The sequence below is a fragment of the Drosophila virilis genome, chromosome X (genome assembly GCF_030788295.1).
Source record: "Drosophila virilis strain 15010-1051.87 chromosome X, Dvir_AGI_RSII-ME, whole genome shotgun sequence".
Classification (NCBI taxonomy): Eukaryota; Metazoa; Arthropoda; class Insecta; order Diptera; family Drosophilidae; genus Drosophila; species Drosophila virilis.
In genome coordinates this window covers 12,521,098-12,541,795 of record NC_091543.1, presented here as the reverse complement: position 1 = coordinate 12,541,795, position 20,698 = coordinate 12,521,098, and the positions used below count along the sequence as shown (strand labels likewise).

Genomic DNA, 20,698 nt, shown 5'->3' with positions numbered 1-20,698 from the left:
ATATATATGGTATAGTATACTGTCCCATAGCCGGAACACATGTATTTAATCAAATACCTTGAATCTGATATGAAAAATCTTTTTTGTGCACTTTCTTTAAGTTCTTTGAAGTCCTTGACTTCCGTCTTGCGCTTTAATTTCCACACTTCCTTATCAATCCCGAAACTCAGCACCAGAAACAACAATAACTCGCTAACAATGGACATTTGCGCTGTCGGCAAACCTAGCTAAACAGGCTGCAATACAAGAGAAATTCGCAGACGCGACTGCCTCTTCAGACACAGGTTTTGCCCCGCCTGCCCCGCTGCCGCCTACTTGCACCCTTTATTCACACCCAATGCTTGGCTTGGTTCCTGCTCCATCAAGGCCTTAACCCCAGGTATTAATGTAATAATCCCAACCGGTTGCTTTTGTGCTTTAGCTATCAAAGCGTTGCCACCTTACGTTGACGATGACAATGGCCATGACGATAACGTTAAACGTCTGAGCTCTTGGCGCGGCTTCCATTTGTCTTGGTAAATTGGCACCAACTGCCAATCCGCTGCAGTGCTGGACTTCATGTGCTAGAGATGGCCCTTTTGCAACTTTTCTTTAATTGGTTTGTCATCTTTTGCTTAAATTAATTTAAAATAATAATCAATTATATGTTGAACATAATTTTTGTTTGATTTAATTAGCTTAGCTTGACTTTGAGTCTATATTTCTTAATAAGGACATGCACGAGCACGTCGTAAATGTGCGTGTCACGAAGCGAAGTACGACACGATACGATACGATACACACACACACACGCACACACACCTACTTGCTGCTCCATTCACTCTAAACACAATTAGCCTCTAGCAGACATTCACACACACACACACACATAGGCTTACTCAATCACACACGCATAGGCAACCTTTACCTGCCTGGCATTGGGCATCAACTGATGTCCCAATGCAAAAGCGGCTCCTTTTATACTGTCGCTGTCTCTGCTTCTTTCAATCGTGAGTCCAGATCTGCTGCTCTTCTAACGAAAATAGTACACACACACACACACACACACACATAAGTTAATATGCAGATAATCGAGAGATCTCATGATTAGGCAAAGCGCAGCTTAAACGAGCGCAATTTAAGAGAGTGTGACGTCACGCGCTCAGCTAGCGCTCTGCTTACATATTTCATTAAAGCGTAACCAAAGCAAAACAAACGAATCAAAGAGCATATACGCCGCTTATCACTGGCTCAAATAACAAACGTTTGGCGGGCAGCGAGAGAGAGAGAGAGAGAGAGAGAGAGAGAGAGAGAGAGAGAGAGAGAGAGAGAGCCGTTAATTAGCCAAGCTAAAAACATAAACAAACCAAAATGCTCTCAGCTATAAAAATGTACACGTGCGCAAAGTGAATGCACACATACATATACATATGCATACAGATGTGTGTGTGTGTGGGTGTGTGTGTGAAAGAGAGACCGCAATGATGTCATTGTTGGCAAACTTTTGCACAGTGCGTCACAATTGAGTTTTAGTGCATATGTTTGGAAATAAAACAAAGAGCATACACGTTTTAAGCCCTGAACCCATTAAATATACATATTTACGAGCACAATTATGCGCTACACACACTTTTTTTATAAACGCCTTTTCGTCTAATTAAAACAAGGATCAAAATATGCAGAAGCAAGGCACAAACCGATATTTATACTCGCAACTCATACTCTCTTTCAAGTTCTCTCACGCTCGCCTTTCGTTGTGCTTCCAATGCAATTTCTTTTGCATTTGCTTTGCGCTGTTTGCATTTTTTTTCACTCGCGCATTATCCTCAGTCATTGAGTAATTAATTTAATACTCAATGACCCACAGCATCTCTGCGCCGCTCGAGAGCTTTGTTGAGTGCAAGCACGTGCTTCTGTATGCTTTTGAATTAAAATAGAAGGATTTTCTACAAGCGCTTTAAGAACCACTCAAAGCTCAGTCAGGGTATTTAAAGCACATAAGGTTGTTAAATGCATCTATGCATAAAAGCATATCATCTACACTCGTGACCAAAATAATAAGTACGTTGCCAAAACTTTTTCAATACCTGAAGAGGGTAACTTAGTTTTGCAATGAACCGTGTAACGCATAGAAAGGAGACATCGCTGACCGCATAAACTAGTTACATATACATATATGCATATATATATATATCGCCGCTTGATCACACTACTATATCCTATTGCTTCTCTGGTCCCTCGTAGATCTCTTAGAGGGTAACTTTTAGTCAGGCACTCGCGACTAACGCCTGCATATGTGCTGTTAATTATTTTTGCTGTAGTCCTCTGCTCCAATGCTACTCATATCAATAAACCCTTATATCTACCGTGCGTACATGCTCTTTCATGTTCCACTCAGCAGCTAGCTCTTTCTTTCTCTCTCGCTCTCTCTCTCTCCCACTAAGTCTCTCGCTCGCACTCTCTGTCATTCTGTTTCGCTTGCATTATTCTGCTTGTTAAGCAGTTGAAAAGAGCTTTGACTGGCAATGAGTGCAAAACAACAATAAAACTACAACAAAATATAATGCCTTGACTTTCAACTGCACAATGAACGACAACAACAACAACAACAACAACAACAACGACAACAACAACAACGACAACAACAATGGGCAAACAATAAAAGCCACGACTGTTTTGGTAAAATTGAATGCGCCAACAACCGTTGGGTGCCACATCCAAATCAATTCAAGTGCGGAAACTGCTGCAGTTGTACAGTTGAACGGCCAACCAGAAAAACCGACCCTGCCCTGCCAGCACCCCTTGCCACAGTCATCTGCATGGCATAGTAATTGTTCTTGTTCTTGTTCTTGTTGTTGTTGTTGTTGCTGTTGTGGCACAGCTTCGGCCTGGTTCAATCCCGAACGGACGATGGCCCATTAGATGAACCTTTTGATACGGCCGCAGCCGCAGCGATAAGCGTTGAGCGAGCACCGCAAAAGGAATTTCACTTCTGTTTTTCTTCTTCTTTTTATTGTTTGGTGTCATTTTAAAAACACATGCAAAAAGTGTGCACGATGCGGGGCGTTAGTTGCATGAGCTGGGCAGAGGAAGCCAAACAGACGCAAGCCACTCGCAGCACGAAATCTCCTCAATTTCGCCAAAATAGTTTCTATTAACTACCCAGAAAACTAGCTACGCAGCTTGAAAGCTAAAACTGTTACTAAAGGGCTTTAACTTAACATCGATATCAGATTCTGCTAACAATTTAAGACAATTATAGCCAAGTTAAAGTTCAGAGAAATCGCCAGCTGAAATGCGCACGTCAAAAGGGGACGGTTCTACGGTGACATGCCACAAGAAAAAAGGCATAGCATATTATTTTCAGACCGACTAAAATTCAGTTAAACGACCAACAATAATGCTCAGCACAGAAAATGAGCTGAAATAAAGTTGGTTTCTTTCTTTTGGCGAAAACGTTTTTTGGAACACGCCAGCAAAGTGCTCAATGGGAGGCCACCAGTTGCCATCGATGGACACTGATTAGAGTCTAATAAGTATGCGTGGGCGTGATCCAAAACCCATTGTTAATGGGTCTCCAAAGAGCCACACACACACACTCGCGCACACCCACACACACACACAGGTGCCGCTGGGGCCATAAAAAGAGCAAAGCACGAATTCAAATTGAAGGCCAAACGAAATCTTAATAACAATAAAAACGAGCACAAAGGACAACGGAAACTAACCAGACATGTTGGTCAAGTTAACCCTGCCAGCCCCCAGCCCTTAGCCCCAAACCCCACCCGCACACACATACACACACACACACACACACGACGCATTCGATGGCAACTTTCGCTGCGCCGCACTTTGATTTAAACGTATTCCCCCGCACTCTCACTCGTCCTCTCCCTCTCTCTCCCTCTCTCTTTCTCTATCTTCTCTTCCTTCAACCTTTCGCTGCTCGACTCGCGACTGCCGCTGACGGATCTTTGAGATAAATTAAATTTAAACTGATACTAAAAAAATTTACGAGCCAATAAACGCGGCCATTGAGGCCAAGGCGGAGGACGATCCACGGAGCGGGGCGCAGGTCGTTGGCCTTGAGAAAGAGAGAGAGAGAGAGAGCGAGCGAAAGAGAGGGAGAGAGAGTGGAAGAGAGCGCGAGCCGCAAAACAAATATAATAACAATAGGCCGAGCACAAACAATGACAGCACCAAATTGTTCTGAATAAGCAGCAAAAGGAGCTGCTGCGACTTATAGTTCGTCATTGACAAGGCCAGCCAAAGGTCCTGTGCGGCGGCGGAGGGGCGGAGGGGCGTAGGGGCGAAGTGAAGGGGGCGAACTGCTGCGGCAAGTGCACTGCGAGATAAACAGAACAAACGACAAAGCGACAGCGCAGACAAGGTCACAAACACACGACACACACACTCACACACACACACACACAAACACACACACCTACACACACACCCACACACAACACAGCGAGAATAAAGCAAACAATAAAGGAGCAGCAGCTGGAGTTGAAGCTCTTGTTGTGGCAACTGCTTTGGCTATAACAACGGATTCCAACTGCTTAGTTGATACTTATCTGGCAGCTATACCCTCCCCCCCTCCCCCCAACCCGCCACTCACCACCCCTCCCGCGCAATCAACATCCCCTCGCCCAACCAAACACCACCGCTGCACAGTGCTCTAAGCAGACATTGCGTATACGCAATAAGTCTACGTATACGTATTATTTGTTTAACGTGCCCGCAATAACAAAACTTAAAGGGATTACCCTAACGAGGGGGAGGATAGAGAGGGCGGGGGCGGGAGTGTGATTGGAGCGAGTTCCAGTCCCTCATTTGATCTTTTACGCACTGTCTCATCGACGATACGATATGATATATGTTAAATGCCATATGCGAGCTGATTTTCATAGCCACATTTTTGTCTCTATTTGTTCAACAAATAAAATATATATAGTTCATACGGTAGAAGAAGGTCAGCGTATACGCTAGTCGGGCATACCCGAGTCGAGCAGTATAACTTCTTGTTATTCTTAACTGAGCTTGGATCTAAGCTGCATTTTTTGTAAATTCTCAGCAATTATCTCTGCTTGGATATGCTGCAAAAATCTACCTTAACTCGCTTTTCTGATACCCTTTAAATACGTGCATATAAATGCTCGACTTGTTGTTCTTTCACGTATTGCTCAGCCCTTCTCTCGCCAAATTCATATATCATGCATCCATGCATACATACACACATGTATACCTTAAGCTTTAAGTCCGTTACACACACACACACACACACACACAATTGCTCGTCTTGAAACTACATTTGCCAAATGATTTCAACGAGCACAAAAACCAAAAGTCCAAATGTAAAATGAAAGGAGAAAAAAATACCCAAACGAATATAATTGCAGCAAATGAATATATGTGAGCCGCACACACACACACACACACACACACTCACACACACACACCAACAAAGAGGCAGATGGAGGCGTGGCCACAGCCCAATCCAACACCAGCGTATGCTTCCAATTTGAATGCACGCATGTTGTGCGCCTTATGGATCGCAGCCAGCCGGAACAGAAGAAAACAAAAGAGAACTAACTAAATGAAGAAGTCCAGTTGACTTTGGCACGCCGAAATTTGAATACCCTACTAGACATGTCTCTACAAAAATTCACTTCTCGACCGATTCTTCCATAAGAGCCATATCAAATAGTACAACTATATAAACAAAATCTAGCTCACGATATATCTGAAACAAAAAATAATACAGTTTTGCATTGAAGAACTTAATTTGCATGCCTATATTGCAGCTATATTCATGCGATCCGACCAATTCACAAAAATGCATATGGCTATAACGAATCGACTGTTGATATAGCTCAATTATGAAGTGCAACAAATTAAATAAGTACTCACCGAACGACGTCAGAGAGCAGGTGTTTATTCTACAAATATAAGGTTCACGAAATAAACTGAAAAAAATGTTAATAAAAAATTGATTAATTTATATATATATACATAATATATGTATATGTATGTATATGCATATGCATGTGGGTCAATATATGTTACATGTGTTGCTACGAAATAAGCATGCCCTCAAGGCAAGGGTATCACAGAGAAAGAACAACAGCAAAAACTAGAGGCAACAGGCGGAGGAGCCAAAAATGTTGATAAACCTTGTGCGGAGCGAAGACCAGACGAACAAGAGACGCGCACCACAACAACAACAACAACAACAACAACAGCAACAACACAGCAAAAATGGCAAATGAAAGGCAAAAACAAGAAGCGCAAACACAAGAACAAAATGAAAATGAGCAAACGTAAGTTGATGCTGGTTTCCTGTGCAGCCCGTTACAAATCCCTCACACACACACACACACACACGCACACACACCACCCTCCCACCCTCTGACTGTACTGGCTTTTTTGCCTGGCTGCTGCCGCTTCATAAATTCAAATTTGATTTTCATGTTGATTATGATGCGCGGCGCAGATGATGATGGGAGTGAAGATGCCAAATGGCCGCGGCTCAGTCGCTGATTATTGCCAGCTGGCCAGACACCTCCAGACCGCTCTACCCCCCCCCCCCTCCCTCCTCCCCCCTCCCCCTGTGTCTACATCCTCCACAGAGTAAATGCACACCCCTCTCTCTCTCTCTCTCTCTTTCAAATGCTTGCGGCAATTGTTGTTATTATTTTGCTTAGCTTTTATTCACTTTTTTATGAGTTTAATGAAAATCGTGGCAGCCATTGTGAACTACTCATAAGCATATACATAAGTACGAGCGTGTGTGTGTGTGTGTGTGTGTGTGTAGGTGAGTGCGCGTACGTATTTTGAGTACTACTTTAAACCACTTGCGCCTCGCCCCCTTGCCCAACCACACTCATAATACGCTTTATGGGCCATTTGGCTGGGCGACATTGCCTTTGCCATTGCCTCAAGCACTCTGTCCGTCCGTCTGTCCGTCCGTCCGTCCGTCCGTCCGTCCGTCCGTCTGTCTGTCTGCGATGGTAAGCAGCATTTTGATTATGCATTGCCCAATCTTATGTTAAGTATACGCAGCGCCATACGCCAATCAATATGCAGCTGCCACTCAAGCAGCTCGAGAGGGCCAAAACGAGTGATTGACAAAATAAGCTTGAGAAAAAATAACGATGCGCACAAAATAAGTACGTTGAATACTTATAATAAATATAAATACATCTAAGTTAAGCATTCAGTAATAATTAAATAAATAATAATGAAAATAATAATAGTAATAATAATATTAATAATAATAATAATAAAAATGTAATAATAATAATAATAATAATAATAATAATAATAATAATAATAATAATAATAATAATAATAATAATAATAATAATAATAATAATAATAATAATAATAATAATAATAATAATAATAATAATAATAATAATGATAATAATAATAAGAATAATAATAATAATAATAATATCAATAATAATAATAAGAGGAAGACAGATTATCATCCTCATCGAAACTCTCCACATAGCTAACTACTTCAGAGCTCTTTCTATGAAAGCTTGCCACACTCCGTGATATTATTGGTATACCCTATATAATTTTAAATTTCAATCACATTTGGCATGCATACACGTGTATTTCATTCATGTACGGAATATCGACTCAATTTCCCTCAGGCTGTTGGTTTCCGACTGCATTCTACTTATGATAAACTTCCAGGCAGGTTTTTGCCGCATCTCAATTGAGTTCATATTTTTGCATATTTATTAAGTTTACTTCAAACATCTCAAATTTCAAAGTGAAAACAAGAACACGCAAAAGTGCTTCAGTGAGTCGTGCACGACTAGTAGATACCCTGCCTTCACAAACATTCTAGTTTGCTTCTGGTTTACGTCTTGGGTGCTTGGACTTACGTCTTGGGTGCTTGAATAACTTCGGTGCTTATAGTCCGAACCTTATGAAATTTTCATCAGTTCATGCGTATGTACCAAAGCGAAAGGCTCAAGGTTAAGGAATTGCATTTCTTCCCATTTTAAGGAGGCATCCTTACGACAACGTAGACACCTATATTGATATAACAAGCTCTTATAATCTTCGAGCTATGCTCGAAACAAGAGAGAGAGAGAGAGCGAGATTTTTATCGATATTATGAATATGTCAAGTCTTCGTCGGGAAGACCCTGATTAAGATATGCCTTATGTGGTCGGGAATCCTTCCCTCTGACTGATGGATATAATACATCACATCCACAAAACCAGTAAGCCCGTTATTGTTACTCAATGGACTTAGGGTATAAAAAAAGATTTAAATAATAAACAACATTTATATTAGCACAGCATGAGAGGATGTCTGATGTATGTGGACATATGTGCGATACTTAAAAGTAATTCCTGGGCAGGCGTAAATATGTGTATAAATATAGTAAGTGAAATCACCCGGCGTTGCTCGGGTCAAATGAATTATGTTGTATTCTGTCACCCACCCCCCCCCCCCCCTCACCGTCGCCACGCCAGCTATAAATAATATTTCAGTTGCTATCTATCTCATTAACCAGCTCTTTCAACTAAAATTGTGGTAAGAATATCATCAGATCGCTGGCCAGGGCGTCTCCTAGTCGGGCAGCTTTGGCTTGTTTTCTAGGTTCTGAATACATTTCGGCATGCAATTGCACGGTAAGCGCAGCTGCTTGATATTCAATCGTTTCTCGGCACTGCCGGACACGGTGGCCCATCATCGTCTTGCCGGCAACAAACAATTGCCGTTGCGGCAAGTGAATGCATTCATAAAGTCAACTGATTTTATTACAGTACGGCGGAAATGGTAGCTGTCCGGGTGGCATGCCACCCATTCAATTGTTGGTTGCAACACGCTGCACGCTGCAAGCTGCACTGTGTGCACGGCATTCGATTTGATATCGCAGCAGCAACATTCCGGGCCAATATTCGTTAGCACGGTTAATGGCCAAAGTGGCGACACATTCCCATTCCCGATCCCATTCCCATTCCCATTGGCATTCGCATTTCGATTGCCAATGCACTTGACCAAAAGACAGAGGCAAAACCGATGCAGTTTTATAGCTGCCAAATGGCTGGCGACATATGGACGCGAGACAATAACAGACAGACGGACAGACGGACAGACAGGCAGACGGACAGACGGACAGACAGGCTGACGGACGGATAGACTGGCGGACAGATATGGACGACTGCGCGAGGCGCCGCTTGGACTCAACATGCTGACAATGGCTGCAAACATGTTGAGCTGCGTTTCAGACTTAAGCCTTCAAACTCAGCTACAACATTCACCCTACCCCCCCCCCCCCCATCCCCTCCCTCACCTATCCACCACTCTTCCTCCCACTGCCCGAAAATGTGCACTCGTGTGCCCAATTACAATTGTAACTTTGTAATGCAATATCTGAAAAACACAACGAGCCAATAATGTAGCCAAATACCCTGTTCACAGCCTAAAATGTATAGATAAAGAGTTTGCCCGATTGTGATTTTTGCTTAGCTGACTCTAAAACTGTGACCCAGTGCCTGGCAAACCTGTCTGCGTCGAACATGATGAGCTGGCTAGACATAAGTATCTGAGCGTTGCACTGGCTAGCGAAAAGTCGCCGGTTCAACTCCATAATATCGATTCTCGATTCAATTTCTTGTTATTCGCCAACGAAAGTGCTAGCCCAACATTGCTGCTAGCCAATAAGCTCTCCCTTGTACGGCAAACAGCGTATAAGTAGCAGGAGCGCAGCACGCACAAATTAATGACGCTTGTGGCACCAAACAGGTGGCCAGAGTGGCAAACGAAAAAAATAAAAGCAAGCAAAAAAAAAAAAAAAAAAAGGTAGGAAAATGTAAAGAGAAGAAAAGCCATTGCCAGGCAAACAAGCCGCACAAATTGCCGCTGGATGCGAGCGGGCGCTCAGGAGGGCAGAACGTTGCTGCAACATGCGAAAAGTGGCAACATTATTATTGACTTTCGCTGGAAACAGCAGCTGTGCCAGTGTCCATTGTGGCCAGGGCGGAGGCGGTTGTTATTGAAATTTGTCGAGCGTATGCTGTCGATTGGGTGTCAAAAGGCAAACGGCAAACATCAAACGGCAGTAGGCAGAATCCAGAAGGCGCCCCCCATTAGGTATGCAACAAATTGATGCACAAACGATAAACGTGCCCCATTCCCAATTAACAGACACGATTGTCCCAAGCATCATTTATTGCGTGTGCCAGGCTAATAACAGTTTCATAAGCCGCATTTTGCAATCGAGTCCAGTCTCAAAGGCCATTTATCAGGGTCTAATCAGCATTCTTTTTGCCTTCAAGAGAACGCACTTAGCTGTTGGGAAACTTTGGCTCAACCTAACCTCACAATAGCCAAACAGAAGAAAAGAAAAAAAAAACCTAATCCACAGGCTTACACTGCGTATATAACTTCAATTTTCATTGAACTTTCATTTTGCTTGACTTGTTGTTGCTTTCAATTTCTATTTAGCTCGCTGCTATCACAATTTGAAGTTTTAAAGAACAAAACAGTTGGGCTCGGCATAACATAACCTCACAATAGCAAAACAATAGCACAACCAGCTGCCAATTGGATTGATTGTTCATTTCAAGACAAAAGAAATGAGAAAATGAAAAACAATTACCCAAAACTCTGATCAATGCGGCCATCATTTGCAGTACCTAACCTATAAATGACCCACATTGAATTATTCACAATATTATTCTTTACATAACCTCGAAATAGGTGTGCATTAGACCGGACTGGCCAAGAGTAGCTGCTAATTTGACGGCCTTTAGTCGAGTGTTGCCCAACCGATTTGCGTCTTTATTGCACACGCACACACACGCACACATATACAATTCAACCTAACCTCACTCTAATTCTACTTAACCTACAAATAGAAAGGCAAAGCAAATGCAATTTAAGCGGAATATCTTTATGAGCAAATCGCCTAGCAGCTGTACCACGCACATACACACAGACGCACACACACGCACACACACACACACTCGCACACACACATACACGCCTTTTAGAGCATCTCCAGACATTTAGCACTCGTAGGCTGTGAACACAGTACCGTATAAGTGCGTAAAAGATATTTGGTGGCAGCTGTTGCTCTCGCCGCTGCGTGAGGCTGAGGGGGGCGGGTTAGGGTTTCAGTGCTTGGAATGGGGACAGGTACACCTACATATTCGTCGTAGCTCGTACATCAAAATGCACAGCAGCCGCCGTCGCTGCCGTCGCATGCCGCAAAAGGCTACAAAATTCAATTTACTATGCGCGCTTTATGGCCGAGTCCTGCCCTGTACCTACACTCACACACACACGCACACACGCACACGCACACGTACAGCCCTGCCCCGGCAGTGCCCCCTAGACGACCCTCAGGCGCAACGAATCAGACTTTATGGCTGTGAGCCGTCCTCTGCCCGTTTTTGTGGTGATTTCCATGCATGGCACACACACACGCACACGCACACAATACACACACACACACACACACACACTGAGTGCTTCGAGCGGCAGAAAGAAGTCATTACAAGTGCTTGCTTATTAAGTTCCATGGCTCATTAGGCGCTGACAATAAACGCTGTCAAAACAGCAACAAGAAGCACACACACTCTCTCTCTCTCCCCCCCCCCCTATTAATCCTCCTCTGAGAGAAAACAACAAGACAAGCCGCCTAATCCCGGGCGCATTATCTAATTGTCAGTCTTAGCAGATGATTACTGTACTAATTTCTCTCGCATAACCTGCGCTCGACGTGGTCCAGAAGACATCGCAATTCCGCAACAACAGCCGGCGGCTGTGTGCCCGTGTGTGCGTGTATGTGTCTATTTGTGTGTGTTGGTGTGCGTTTGTGTGTAGCTGGCAAACAGACTAAGCCGCCGCTTGAACCACTGGCAATCAGCGGAATTGTAAAACCGTAAACAACACAGGCAGGACAAAATGAACGCACGGACGGACGCACAAACGAACGGACGGATGGACGGAGGGTTGGAGGGGTGGGCGGGTGTTCGGTTGATCAGGCGGCGGGGGCTAGCCGGCCAGAGGAGCAATCGAAGCCGCCGACGCGCCACAATCGATATTGCAAATGTTTACAGTGTGCGTCTATGCGCGTGTGTGTGCGTGTGCGCGTGTGTGTGTGTGTGTGTGTGTGTGTGTGCGTTAAGCGGGAAAATTGTGGGGAAAATTGGGAAACTGGGAGAAGTACGCTTGCGGGCTTGCGGACGGGATCTCTGTGGTCACAGCAAAACGCTGATGTAGCAAAATATTTAGCCGTGTCTTCTTGTGTGCGAGTGTGTGTGCGCGAGTGTGTGTGTGTGTGCGTGTGTGTGTGTGTGTGTGTGTGTGTGTGTGTGTGGGCTAAAAACTGTGTGCTTTAGTCGAAATGTGCTGCGGCTTGCGCTGATAAAGCAGCCTCTTATCGCACCTCACCCATACATCCATACATATATACCGTACTTTCCTATTCCCTTAACTATCTATCTATCTATATTTCGTTGTATTTATTTATTGTACTATTATTTTCTTCCTTTCTCCGAGTAGTTTAATCCCTTGAAAGTTGGCCGAAGTCTGTAGATTTTAAGATTCTGTTTCTCCCTCTCTCTCTCTCTCTCTCTTTCGCTCTCTCACTTGCCCATTATTTCTTTATCTGTTTTTCCTGTTCCTGTTCCTGTTCCTCTTAGTACTTTTCCGTCTCTGACAACTTTTGTCTCTTTCAGTCATTGAAAATCCTTCCCTCCTCTCTTTCTCTCTCTCTCTCTCTTTACGTCTCTCTGACTGCCTGATTCCTTCGCGTATTCTCTTCATAAGTCCATTCTCTCAGATTCTTTCATCTAACTTTCTATCTTTCGTAAGAATATCCTTTCTTATATTCTACGTCTCATCCTTGTCCTTAACTTTTGTATTGCCGAGATATTCGGCTCATTTTCTTCTTTCCTCTCTTAACTTCTCTAGTCTCCCGTCTTTCTTCTAGGGCATGCAAGCCTTTCCACTCATTTTAATGCATTTCCTTTACACTTAATATCTTTCTTTCTTACTTAATCTTAGCCAAAGATTTCAGCTTAATCTAGCTACCTTTTGTAAAACATTCACCAGCTTCTCTGTAAGCATGTCGCGTATCAAGGTACCTTTAAACTATTTTTGCTTCATTCAAGTCTTTACTTATCTATTTTTTCTTCTTTCAATCCTTGCCTTTCCGTCGAGCTTACGCTCATTTAGCTCTTTGGTTCTGGTTAAGCTTTTGCTTTTTATATTCTTTAGATTTTCTTGTAGTTCTCATCCGACTATTTTAATCGAATCACATGAGAGAGTGAGTTCCTCTACATACTTAATTCTCGCCGCCAACTCTCTTTGCTCTCCTTTACTTGTCTCGATAGTTATTTCCACCAAGCTTTTTTTTTTTCTCACAATAATTCCATTTGCCGTCTCTTGTTCTTGCTTGCCAGCTCGGCCATTCCCAAACCCCATCCCCTGCCGTCCGCCCCCCCCCCCCCCTCCAACCGTACCTGTCGCTTTTTAAATACCTTGATTTTATTCTCTTTGCGCTCAAACCAAAGACTTTTGACCCCATTTGCCGGGCGAGCGCCTGGCAATGCAGCAGCTCGCAACACACAACCCTCCACACCGTCGCCCCTTCGCCCCTCCATCCGTCCAAGCCTGGCCACACCAATTAAGCTCTGTTTAAGGCACAATTAAGCCCCTGGACCCACCCAAGAGCCCACTGACAGGCATCAAGCTCATCATCATCATCAATGCAATTATTGACTACAAATCTCGACGCAGCGCCAAATCCGTGAGCAACAACAATAACAACAACAACAACAGCAACCCGAACATAGCCAGGGTCAGTTCTAGTAAGAGAGCTACAATACCCTGTAACTAGCGCCGAGATGCCTTGGTAAATGCCAGAATTTTCCGTCCTTAAAAAGCTCATTGAGACTTTCAGGTGTACAAAAAGTGAAATGTGATCTCGCATATGATAGAGTCGTAATACCAATTATAAAGCTCGACAAATAAACATATATCAAATATACGAATATATATATATATCATGCATATGCACCCGCTTGAAGAAGCTTTCTTCTGCCTGTTACATACAATTGCCACAAACTGAAATACCCGCTTTGTGCCCATTTACGGTGGGCAAGGGGTATCTCAACGAGCACAAAAATCGACGGGCGGTCAGACAAGACATGCGGCATGTGGCATGCGAGTGGATGTGGGCGTGGGGCGTGGCGGCAGCAAAATGTGGAGCACAAGCGAAAACGAAAGCGGGGCACAGGCGGGTGGCAAGTGAAAAATTGGCCACTGATTAAATTCAACACGTTGTGGGATTAACTAACTTGTATTTTATTTGCGGCCAAATTGTGTTGTTAACTTGGCCAAAAACACACACACACACAGAGAGAGAGAAAGAGAGAGAGAGAGAAAGAGAGAGAGAGATAGCCCCACACACACACACACACACGCACACGCACACACAGACGCAGCAATTACGTTCTTCCTGCTGGCGCTGCTTCTTAGCCTACTTCGGTCACGCCCCCCCCCTACAGCCACGCTCCACCAGCCCCTCGAGCATACGCCAAAGAATACTGCGCGTCTCTCTCAACAGGCGGCGACGTCGACGCAGCGCCATTTTTTTTCGGTTTTTTATTTTCTGCCCTTTTTTTTTTCATTTTATTTTATTATTTTCAATTTTCGCTTTAGGGCTAGTCAACATTGGTTGCCGCCGCCGCTGCGTCATTAGCGACAACACAAACAAAACAAAAAAAAAAAAAACAAAAAAAAACGAAAAAATAAAATAGAAGAAAAAAAATAGAAAATACAAAAAAATATGAAAGAACAAAAAAAAAAATGTCTCGGCAGCTGCCGCCGCGGGCGTAAAATCGTTTTTGTTTTTCAAGTTTGCTCTCAAAACTGGACGCAGTCCGAACCAACTGTAAATGGCGGCGATGCGGGCGAGGGGCCGGGTGCGGGGCAAGCGTAGGGTACAGGCAGAGTGCGGTTAGCTGCCTGCATTTGCCGCCAAAGCCGTGCAGCGAGCGCGCGCATCACTTGAGGCGACTTTCTGCACTCATTTCGCACGTACACACACACACACACACACACACGCGCACACACACACACGCACACAGACTGATGAGAGACAGGCCTGTGCAGCGCTTATTTTTTTTTTTTTTTAGCAGCAGCTCGAATTTAGTCACAATAGCCACGCACTTGATACTCTACTTACTCGGATTCGGTTTCGTTTCGAATCGTGCTTCGACACATTTTCTTAATATTAAATCTAGTAGATAATTTAACTTACATCATTTTTATCTGTCGAGCTCTGTTCGTACGTACTCATAGTATTACAGTTTCTTTTCACATAGCGCTCTTCTTCTTCTCACTTTACCGCTTCGTTTTGACTATGCCCTCGCTCAGATAACATGCATACATATTTCTTGTTGCGATTACTTCGTTCTCTCTTCTTCTATGCTCTAGCATAACCCAGCTAGCTTCTCGTCTTGCATCTTCACTTCGTTCTCTTGTGCTTGTGCTCGGCATGCTTCTACTCTTCCCTTGCGCTGCGCTCTCTTTATAACACATACATATGTATGTGCATACATACATATGTACATACCTGATCATATATCACTCTCTTAGCTATTTACTTCTTTTTTTTCTCACTCATGTGCAAGTCTCTTTTGCACTCTATCTTTTGCTATTTCACTCGCCGCATTCTTTGGCGTTTGCTTGTTTTGTGGGGAGCGGGACAACGAGGACAATCAGTAAAGGCAGCCAAGGGGATAAAAGCGCTGCTCGAGGGGGTAGGGGGGGGGGGGGGGGGTTGGCTGAATTAGAGGCATTTGCCGTACACGAAAATACAGTTAGCTTTAAGCATATCCCGTATTTTACTGTCACGGCCCAAGAGTGTGCTTCTCTGCCTGCCTTCGTGTGTGTGTGTGTTAGTGTAGGTGAGAGGCCATGAAATGTTATGGAATAAAATGGCTTGGCTCGTTCGTACGGGTCGGGGGGGGGCTTTGGGGTTTTCGACTTAGTCGTTGTAAATTACTTGATTCGTTGTTGGAATTTAATTAACATTTTGCTAAGTTTTACTTAAGACTTTTAGTGGCTCCTTCTGTGTGTGTGTGTGTGTGTGTGCGTCCGTTCTTTCTAGCCACCACTCATCTTCTCTCTCTCTCTGTCTCTCTCTCTCGTTCGCTTGCTGCTTTACGCTCTTTTTATGCATACACTTCCTGTGCTCTGTCCCTCTTCCACTCTCTGGCTGGCATTTGCGGGCAGGCATTGCATTGCCGAGCCTAAGTGAGGTTATGTTTGCACTCTACACTTTGCATGTGTTGATAAACAAAACAAACATAAACAGACACACACACACACATTCGCATAAACAGGCATATAAAATAGAGAACAATCCATTAAGCAATGTACATTTTAAAGTGCAGATAATTGCGTGTGTAGACAAAATGCTTTTTCCGATTCCTTTCGCATGGCATATGTGTGTGTGCGTGTGTGTGTGTGCGTGTGTGTGTGTGTGTGTGTGGCAAGTTTCACAAATGACATGCCACAAGCAAAACCACAGAAACTGCCACTAAAAAATACAGACAAAAATAGTTGACAATTATTTTTAACTAAATGGGCAACTTGTAGATTTCGTAAACAGCTAAAATTTATTCAATTTTCCTAATCTACTGCGGACACAATACACGACATAGAAATTGGCAAATTGTTTTCGTTTCCGTTTATACGAGATGCGTTTAAAGAGTTGTTCAACTCGAATCGAAGATTAAAAAAGAACTAGTTCCGTTTGATTATATTTCCAAATATTGTAGCAAATACAAATAATGTTCATTTAGAACTTTAATCCAAACCAAAAGAACCGAACTAGTTCAAATAGTTCACGTGTACGGAAACGAAGCGGAACCAAATTTTGAAAAAAAAAAAGAAACTTGGGGGCCCAAACAATTGGATGTGTCTAAGCAATTTGATTAGATGCCAATTTTGTGGGTAAGTTTCAGCTTTAGCCCGCATTTTCTGTATGAAAATATCGAAAGTTTGCGATATTTTCAGTAGAACGGGCAACATGGAAAACAGGTTCACAAATCGAATCACAAGAAATGGAACTACTTTGCATCAGCCAGTTCAGAACAGAACATTTCGATGCTTCTTTTAGATTGTTCGAACGGGAACAAAACTTGAGAATTTTTTGAGAAGTTGCTTAAAGTAATAAATCCTTAATTAACTTTCAATTTACTCAAACAGCCAAAGCGAAAAGAACAACTTTTGAAGTGGAATGCCACAACAACAGGGACAACAACAAAATAAGCATTTACATAAATAATCGTATAAAATAGCCCAAAAATAAAGCAAACATCAATAAACTGCATGGTTCGAAAAATAGAAATAAAGAACCACGCCCACATTCGACTATGTCCCAATAAAAACATGCATAACTCCAAAGGTATACAAACAGATATTATACACAAATACAGATTAAATAAAATACACTTTTCGTCAAGAAGGAGTCTGCAGTGCTAGAACATACCCTGCTGCACATGCTGTGTCAATTCCGAGCTGGATTTGCCAAATATTTGAATAACAAACGAATGATACGGTTAGAAAGTCACATCAACTGTTTCCACCAATTTTTCACGTTTGCGAGTGAAATTAATAAAAATAAAATTTCATATTTTAGTTCCTCCGGTTTGAGCTGTACTTTGAGCTGTACCAATCAGTTAGTCAATCAAACTGTCCGACAATAAGACAGTCAGTCAATCAGACAGGCAATCAGACAGTCAATCAGCCATTTAATCAATCAGTAAGTCAGTCAATCAGTCAGTCGATCAATCATTTAATTAGTCAGTCAGTCAATCAGACAGTCAATCAGCCATTAAATCAATCAGTGAGTCAGACAGTTAGTCAATCGATCAATCATTTAATTAGTCAGTCAGTCTCATCCTGACAGGCAGGCAGATAATTCAATCAAACAATAAATCAGTCAGCCAATTAGAAATTAAATCAATTAGTCAATCAATCAGTCAATAAATCAATCAGTCAGCCAATCAATCAGTGAATCAGTCAGTCAGTCAATTAGCCATTAAATCAATTAGTCAATCAATTAGTCAATCAATCAAACAGTCAGTCAGTCAATCAGCCAATCAATCACTCACAACACTCGACTCGACGCAACTATTACATGACTTGATAAACCACATGATACCCCTTTAAGTAACTTAATGCGTACAGGGTATAATGCAAATGCAATAAAATGTGTTGGCATGTTGCATTGACAACTCAACCCCTCCCCCCCCCCATTTCCCTGGCCCCGCCCCCAGGCACCGATGGCTTTGGTATATAATAAAACCAAAAATTGGGCTCACAATTGAAATCATGAAATGAAACTGAATTTCAATCTATGCTGCCTCATTTATGCGGGCAGCCAATGCAATGTCAACCTAATAATTATTCGACTAATACCAAAGTATTACAATGAAAGCAAGGGCTGGGCAGGGGGGGGGGTGCGGGGGGTTGGGATTGGATTGGTTGTCTGAAGGGGGTGACAGTATAAGGGGCCGTCCAACTTCGGATTGAATTGCAAAAATAGTTAAATAATTACGCAAATATTGCATCTGGCATTTATCATTGAAGTGATTTTTGGAATTTTCAATTCTAATCAGCAGCCTCTTAAAATGTTTAGTTGCAATGATTAAATGCCAAAGGACAAACAAATGAAATGATGAAGCCAGCAAAATAATATTTAGTTACAATCAAATTAGTTGAAGCCTTGCCAAAGTTAGCTGCCAAATTCTTAAATGTATAATTAATACAGTTTATATTCAATTTAAATTCAATATACACTGACAGTTATTTTCTGTATGTATTAGTTGGCCTAAACGTAAACTCGAATTACGTAAGGAATTGAGCAAAGTTCAAATATATTAATATACAAATTATAATATCTATAGAGAGAGTGAAATTTGAAATAATTCTTTTGCTTGATTTCATATCTAAGGTTTATTTATGTCTATTATTTCACTCTCTTTAAATCATAAACTTAAGTGCGAATACCTATTTAAGAGTTTCAATTTACTTACGTGCTTTCCATGCCATCTTCGAAAGCGCTTCCATTGATTTCATGTGCGCTGATCTGCTGTAAGAGAAATGCACTTTGAATTGCACAATAAAAAAAATGTAAAAAAAAAAAACAAGATGGCACTCGAACAGCTTGGCTCTCTCTCTCTCTCTCTCTCTCTGATTTCGTTGCTTTTTGATGGCTACTAGGCTCTCACCGGCAATATGGCGATCCAAGGCATGGAAGGAGAGAGCGAGCGCAATGCACACAGGCCATCGAAACGCGTACGAAGGGCAAAGCAAACGAAAAAACGCAGTTATAGAAGAAAACAAATGAAACACTTAACAACCGCACTTGTTAAATTATGCGCTTAAGGCGACTTAACTACGCGACAGCTGCGTTAACAACAGATATTATTAAAAAACAAAAAATGAAAACTGCGCTCCGATTTTATTCGTCGCAAATGATGGCGCGATAAAGCTAGCTGCAGCTGCTTTAACGTCGTCAGCCGCTAGGCAACGATTTCCAACTGACTTCCTGTGTTTCGAAGACGGCGATCGCCTGTGCACAAGTCCACTTTCGAACTCCCATTTTCGAACAGGCGCCAGAGAGTGCGCGAATATCGATGAATTTTTACATACATATGTACATGTGTATTTGCGTCTAGGCGAATTAGTGAGCGCACAGACATACTTCTTTTCGTTTTTATTTTTTTTTTCGTTTTCGGTTTTGCAGCAAGCCGAGAGCTTGAAGAGTTTACAGAATAAGAGAACAAACATGCATGCATACATATATATCTATTTGCACACACACACATAGACAATACACATACATATATACCTTCGTACAAAATACCTGTATTTAATGAAAACAGAAAGTTTTCACGTATATTTCAGCATTTTACATGAAATTCTCGAATTCAGTTTTCATCAATTTTTCTACAATATGAGGTTAAGCTTCGTTTCGAGGTTAAAGGAATATTTTTATTATTTATTTCTGCAGCCTTTTCCAAAAATAGAATAATTGTGCTTTTTTAGTTACAAAATAGTTTTTTAACTAATATTGCTAACTGAAAGTGATTTATGGTTATTCCGACTGTCTGCACAAAACATTTGAATTTACTCGTTGGCTGCAAAAGTGAATTCCAGAAGTTTTTAATAACTACAAATGTTGGCACATTTCACTGCAATATGTATGTGTGTATGTATGTATGTATGTGTGTATGTCTGAAAAGGTCAACACTAAGCGATGGGATCGAGCGTTAAGTGTGGGTTCATCTATTGGTCAAACAAATCCCTGACCCGCACAAGCACGCACAAACATGCACAAACATGCACACACCCCAGGCGCATAAACTTGCGCCCAAATGGATGTTCGGTAAACAGCGAAACATGTGCAAAGACAGCAACAACAACAACTGCAGCTGCAGTCAACAAGTTTGCCAAGTGTCTGCACAATTCGCCGCTACTTTTTCTTATATTTGCTGCTGATTATGAAGCAAACGCCTCAAAGGGCGCAACAACAAACAGCAGCCTGCTACGCAAAATTTACTGTAATACGCACGCACAGACACGCACGCACACACACGCACGCACACAGTCGCACGCGTTGTCAGCTCTGTTAATCATTTTGTTACTTAAATGG

At 42.4% G+C, this 20,698-nt stretch overlaps 1 long non-coding RNA gene across 2 annotated transcripts in view; it reads right to left on the bottom strand.

Annotated features, from left to right (window-relative positions):
* Nucleotides 1-19,559, bottom strand: part of LOC116652179 (uncharacterized) — a 169,027-nt gene extending 149,468 nt beyond the window's left edge. For both annotated transcript variants that reach the window (XR_011416728.1, XR_004305178.2), the window contains exons 1-2: nucleotides 19,077-19,559; nucleotides 5,893-5,948 (exon numbers count right to left, since the gene is read on the bottom strand). This is a non-coding gene — a long non-coding RNA (uncharacterized lncRNA). The remainder of the gene's footprint in view (nucleotides 1-5,892; nucleotides 5,949-19,076) is intronic.
* Nucleotides 19,560-20,698: the final 1,139 nt, after the last annotated feature.